General features: G+C 35.4%; 2 non-coding genes across 2 annotated transcripts; one reads left to right on the forward strand and one right to left on the reverse strand.

Annotated features, from left to right (window-relative positions):
• Nucleotides 1-505: 505 nt before the first annotated feature.
• On the reverse strand, nt 506-610 carry LOC117283781. Its single transcript, XR_004514821.1, has one exon. It is a non-coding gene; the product is annotated as a U6 spliceosomal RNA (small nuclear RNA).
• Nucleotides 611-6,111: 5,501 nt separating this feature from the next.
• On the forward strand, nt 6,112-6,218 carry LOC117283832. The gene has a single exon (XR_004514849.1). It is a non-coding gene; the product is annotated as a U6 spliceosomal RNA (small nuclear RNA).
• Nucleotides 6,219-6,906: the final 688 nt, after the last annotated feature.

Raw genomic sequence — 6,906 nt, forward strand, 5'->3', positions numbered from 1 at the left:
TGTGCATATATTGCTGTGGTATGATGGTTTCAATTATTTGGAAAGATACCCAGAAAAGGAATAGTTGGGTCAAATGGGACCTCTAATCCCAGTTTTTTGAGGAATCTACACACTGATGTCCACAGCAATTACCCAAGTCTACACTCTCACCCACAGTGGAGAAGGGTTCCTTTCTCCCCACAGCCCCACCAGCATTTGTTGTTGGTTGATTTCTTGATAACAGCCATTCTTTCTGGAGTGAGATGGAATCTCAGTGTTGCTTTAATTTGCATCTCTCAAATCACGAGTGATGTTGAATATTTTTTCATATATTCATTTGCTGTTTCTACTTCTCCATCTGAGAAGTGTGTATTCATCTCAGAGGCCCATTTTTGAATTGGGTCTTTAAATTTGGGTGGACTGACTTTTTTCAATTCTTTGTATGTTCTAGATATTAGTCCTTTGTCTGAGAAACCACTGGCTAAATTTTTTTCCCACTCTGTGGGTTGCTTTCTTACTCCATTTGTGATTTCTTTTGCTATGCAATATCTTTTCATGTCGTCCTTGTGCAGGGGCCATGCTAATCTTCTCTGTATTGTACCAATTTTATATGTGCTGCTTAAGCGATCACTGTGCAAAATTTTTTTGGTAAGATGAGATTCCAGTTTTTGATTCTTTCTAGTAGTTGCTGTGCAGTATGAGTTTTGTTCATGACATTTTTGTCTACTCCTATATCTTCAAACATTTTACCTATTCTCTTTTCCAGCAGATTTAGTGTTTCTGTTTTAATATTTAGATCTTTGATCCATTTTAATTTTAGTTTAATGAATGGTGAGAGATATGAGCCTAGTTCTACTCTTCAGCATATAGATAGCCAGTTTTCCCAGCACCATTTATTAAAGAAGCTATCTTTCTTTCTTTCTTTCTTTCTTTCTTTCTTTCTTTTTTTTTTTTTTTTTTTTTTTTTTTTTTTTTTTTTTTTTTTTTGTACCAGGGATCGAACTCAGGTCCTTGCAATTGCCAGGCAGGCGGCAGAACCACTGAGCTAAATCCCCCGGCTAGGTTTTGTTTTTTGAGACAGGGTTTCACTGTGTAGTGGAGACTGACCTGTAACTCACTATTTAGCCTAGGCTGGTCTCAAACTAATAGCGATCCTCCTGCCTCAGCCTCCCGAGCATTGGGATTACAGGCTTGCGCTTCCATGCCCGGCTAAGAAGCTATCTTTCATCCAGTGAATATGCTTGGTACCTTTGTCAAAGATAAAGTGGCTGAGAGTGTTTAAGGATCTTTCTGCATTTTCTAATCTGTTCCATGGATCTTCGGATTGTTTTTGTTATTGTTGTTGTTTTTTTGTTTTTCTCCTAGTACCATGCTGTTTTTATCACAGAAGCTCTGCAGTATAATTTCAAGTCAGGGATTGTGATGCCTCCTAAACTGCATTCGTTTTCCAGAATTATTTTTGCTATTCTAGGTCTCTTCTGATTCCAAAGGGATTTTAGAAATGATTTCTTTGACTCTGTGAGGTATGCTAATTGCATTTTTATTGAGATTGCATTAAAATTGTGTAACTATTTTGGGAGTACAGCCACTTTACTATGTTGGTTCTTCCTACCCATGAGCAAGGAGTATCCTTCCATTTTCTGATATCCTCTTCAACCTTCTTTTTCAGAATACTGTAATTTTCAACAGAAAGATCTTTTACTTCCTTTGTGAGATTTATTTTTAAGTATTTCATTTTTTGTATGCTATTGTGAAAGTTATTGTTTCACTGATTTCTCTCTCTGTTCATTTATTATTTTTGTGCAGGAATGGTATTGACTATAATGAAGTTCACTCTACCAATTGCCCGTGCTGTGGATCATGATTTTGGTGTCTAGGATTAGTCATGAAGAATTTTCCCGAAAGTTTAAGTTATGTTTAACATTTAGTACTGGTTCTATTTTGAGTTCTTTTTTATATAAGGTGTGAGGTTTAATATATGGGTTTTGTTTGTTTTCTGCTTGTAGACATATGATTCTCTATGCAAAGTCATTTGTTGAAAGCCATCCCGTTCGACATGAATTTGGCCAGAGGCCAAAATCATTTGAGCGTCTTGGGATGTATTTCTGAATTCTTGATTCTGATGTATTGATCAGTCTAAGAGGACTCAGCTACAGCAACTACACAATAAACACCTTCATCAGACAGAATATTTACTACTTCTTTATACTTGTGATTCAGAATTGAGCTATTCTATCTCCAGTGCCTTTAAATACAAATCTTAGATGAAATAAATAAGTCACATATGTGTAAATACCAAATAGTTTCTCTGGTGTGAAAAACTATAATAGTACGTAAGATCCTAATGAGATAATTGACCATGTGAAATAGGAAGAAAAGGGCTAAAGGTGTAGGGAAACTGGGAAGGGTAGGGGAAAGGTAATAAGGTAAAATAAAAAAATATGAGAGAATGAAAAAATGGAAATAAAGTGTTTGTAAATGGGGAGGGGATGAGGGGGTGAAGGGAGGGCAGGGACAAGGGAAAAAATGAGAACCGAGACCTGTCATGTAAAGGCACAAGATTCCAGTAATGAATGTAACTGTACTGTATACCTAGAATGTACCAATAAACTCAATTTTTAAAGAATGAAAATAAATAAATATAAATCTTAGAACTTGTCAACCAAAAGCAACTGTTTGATAGAAATTTTATTCAATATATATATATATATATATATCAGTTTTGAGAAAACAAGCATCTTTATCGGGTTACATCTTCCATTTCATAGCATTGACTGAGTTTTCACTTATTTTGATCTTTGATTTCTTCCATCAGCATTTTGGAACTTTTGAGAATTCATATGTTGTGTATTTTTTGTTCTTAGTTTATAAAAAATGTCACTCATTTAGATTTTACATCGATCTATCCTTTCTTATCCTTACTTATACATATGGTTTGTATATTCCTTGAGACTTTCTACATGGACAATCAAATAATCTGCAAATGACCATAATTTTGCTTCTTCCTCTCAATGTGGGTGCCTCCACACCCCACCCAACTGTGATGACTACATGGTCCAACATTTTGTTCAACACGCATAGTGAGAGAAGACATGCCTGCCTTCTTCCTAACCTTAGGGCAAAACCATTTAGTCTATTCACGATTAGATCTTTGTAATATACTTATAAAATGGACACAATAAACAACCTTTATTATTAGTTTTAAACCACCAGTAAGCAGAGACTACTTGTATTCACTGTTATGTATGACATTAATTGCTAGGGTTTCGTACAAGGTTTTCCCTTCCATTTCCAGAAGATATGTTTTATTCCTAATTTTCTGAGAGGTTGTCTTTTAAATCAAAATGAGTATTACATTTCATTAAATGCTTTTTCTGCATCAACAGGCGTGACTATACATGTTTTCCTTTAGCTTATTGATATGCTGGATTACATTAATCCATTTTCAATGTTGGATCAACCCTGCGTGTCTAAAATAAATCATGCTTTTTAGATATTGCTGAATTTCATTTGCTAATATTTACTTGAGAACTGTTGCATCTAAATTCATGAGAAACATTAATCTGTAGCTTCTTTTTGTTTTCTTTGTTGTGTTCATTTTTACTATCTTTCTCTGATGGTAGTAGCAGCCTAATACTAACCTCATAAAGTGAAGTCCTCAATCCTCTTATATTTCTGGAAAAGATTGTATAAAATTGAAATTAATTATTCTCTAAGCATTTGGTATAATTGTCAAATGATGTCATGTGGGCCCAGAGGTTTGTTTTTAAGAGTTTTAATTTCCTTAACAGAGCTGGTACCTTTCTTACTGCCAATATAACTTTGAGTATCTTGGTTTTGTGTATGTTTTAAGAGATCACTGGTGACTCAGGCAGTGACCATGACATGTACACTGCAGTACAGTTTCTAATAATTTCACTACACAGTCCTTCTCCCTCCTGCTACAGCCCTGAAGGCCTCACCTCTGTGGAGACAGAATTTCAGGAAAATATCTAACATATAATCGATGACAGTTTGCAAACAATTGACAAAGTAGGAAGTATTTCTCCTTCAAAAGGTGCTTACATTTTAAAATGAAGCGAAGTGTCTACTGGAGATAAAACCAAAAAATTAGAATGCAATTTCAACATTTTAAAGACCATAGGGTGGGGGTAAGTAGGTCACTGCTCCGCAGGGGTCTCTCCAGTGGGCTTGAGGTTGCATGTATGGCTTCTACCGCACAGTGATGTCTTTCATTCTTCACTGCTTTGAATGGACTCATAATATTTGCACCTAGGGTCCTAGGAAAGATCCCAACTTTGTGAAAATTGAAGCAACAAACTACACAGAATTTAATCTATGATGATAGTGAAGAATCACAGAATTTCTGCAAACAGTTTCTGCTTCAGGCTGGTTTAAAATTACTCATAAGGGTAGTTTAATTTTGTCCACTGTCCATCTTTTTAGGTATTACAAAGCCCTAAGAAGATTGTTTTGGTTCCCTACCCCTCAGGCTATGTTCTTTGCTTATGACTGAAAATGACTTCCTTCTTCGAAACCATTAGAAATTATATTAAGTGTATTGACAAACTTCTTGGGCTCTCTTCATCCGTCAGGAGTTTAAAATCTGTAAGAACAATATCCCAACGCTATTTACGGGCCCCTCATTTGTCTTGACATCATCCTTCTACAGAGGATTTTTGTACTTCTTGGGGTTTGATGCCTTTTGGCCAAGGATCTGGCTCCTGGGAGCCCTTCCATTATGATCCAAGAGGTTTCACGATACAGCACTTATAATCAGGTGCTCCAGTCACATATAATTCCCATTATGGCAACAGGGTTAAAAGATGTCTTTCACACATACCGAAAATTTAACAAAGGTGCTAAGATGTTTTAGTTTTTCATGCTTTGATTTAGGCCTTCTGTGCTGATTTTGGTGCCTCTGGCAGTTTTCCTTTTGTTTCCATTCATTAGAGTGTATATAGGGAAATTAGCTGTCTAGAGAATTTAAGGCAACCAGGTCTCTGTCTCCATCCCTGCCTTTCTCTCTCTCTCTCTGTCAAACTGGTCCATTTTTATTTGAGTTAATCACCTTCCTGTTTCCTTTATATTGCTCTTAAGTCAATGTTTCTACAATTTTTTACCTCTGTTACTCGTTTCAGACTGTCACTCCTAGATGAAATATTTCTGTGATCTTCAGTTTATTCTGTCCAATTTTCTTAGAAATTGCTTGACTCTGACTTTTGATATAGCAGAGTTCTTAACTTAAACCTTCATAGCGGCAATATATTTTAATTATTTAGTTTAAATAAGCTTCAAAAGTCTCAATAAAAGTTCCAGAAAAATTTTTTCAATGTTATATAAAATGTTTTAAACATTTTATCTGGTTAAAAGTTAAACTCTGTAATTTGGACTCCCTAAAGTTCTCACGCTTATGGAATTAAAACCTTAGATTAAGAAACATACACAAAAACATCAGTTTCCCCCTTTGGTGTTGCTTAGCTTCAACTCAAGATATAAAAAGCACTAGAGCAAGGTTTCTTAGCCTTATTTTTATGGAATCCATATGAGTTCATTGATAGACTTTAGAGGATTTGAAGAATTTCATGAAATTATTTAATGTTTGCTTGAGTGCATTTATCCAAGGACAGAGTTCAAACCCTTCTCAAATGTCCATTAAAAAGATGCATAAATCATCCATTAAAAATGCACTCTCTGTTTCTTATGAGAATAGCCTTGATTCTGATTTTCCTGAAAAGTTTATGACACTTAGTTCAATGATTCTTATAAGTTCTTTCCAAGACACCTCACACATTTTTTTCCTAATGAGTTTTTCTCACTACCTACCAGAGACCCAGAAACTCCCTCCCACCCTACCTATTAGCTCCTGCTTAGTGGAGTTCACTGAAGGACCATCTTATTTCGAGGAACCAAAGAAGCAATTCCTTGTTTCTCTCTGTCTGATGGCTAGAGATTCAGTAAACCTTGTGAACGTCTGGCCTAGTCCACCCTGCCCAATGCCAAGGTGGTCCCCGCGTCCATCCAATTCGTTCACCATGATACACTTGAGTATAATTCCATTACTATGCATTTAGGCAAAATGAAGTTCTCTGTATTTAGCTGATGTTGTAGATGAATAGAAATAGATTTATGGTGCTCGCTTCAGCAGCACATATACTAAAATTGGAATGATACAGAGAAGATTAGTATGACCTCTGTGCACAGATGACACACAAATTCGTGAAGCATTCTATATTTTTACATCCCTGTTACCATGTTCAAAAATCTCCAGACAGTGAATGCGGATGAGAACTAACTTTCAAATTAAGTTACAAAACTGAAAAAAAGGAAATAGATTTATGTAGTTAAACTAAACATTACTACATTTATATTTAAATATATTTAGTGATGCATCTAAATATAAAATTCTCTTCTTTATGGACTATCACGTCCATTTCAATATACATGTGCACATTGTGCAATGTTTAAATCAAGGTAAATGTAGCCATCTCTTCAAACATCATTTCTTTATTATGAAAATATTCAAAACCTTTATTTTAGCTTTTGAAATAGCATATTCTTGCTACTGATAGTTACTCTACTGTGAAATAACACACTAAACTTTTCATTCCTGTCACTTGGCACACATTGATCAAATCATCTTTGTCTCCCTTCTCTACAGATTCCACCCTCCAGCAACCACCATTTTATCATCAACATCTATGATACCAACTTTTTCATATTCCAGGGATAAATGAGACCGTGCAATAGTTGTCTTTTTGTGCCTGGTTTGTTTCACTGTGTTTCGTTATGTTTTAACGTAATGACCTCCAGTTCCATCCACATTGTAACAAATTTTTATTTATGGATTTCCTTACTTTCCTGTAACAAAACTATTGAAGTCAGCCCTTTGTATCCATGAGCTCGGCATCTGTAGATGCAACCTAT

The sequence above is a fragment of the Fukomys damarensis genome, unplaced genomic scaffold (assembly GCF_012274545.1).
Source record: "Fukomys damarensis isolate Sample0158 unplaced genomic scaffold, DMR_v1.0_HiC HiC_scaffold_30, whole genome shotgun sequence".
Taxonomy (NCBI): Eukaryota; Metazoa; Chordata; class Mammalia; order Rodentia; family Bathyergidae; genus Fukomys; species Fukomys damarensis.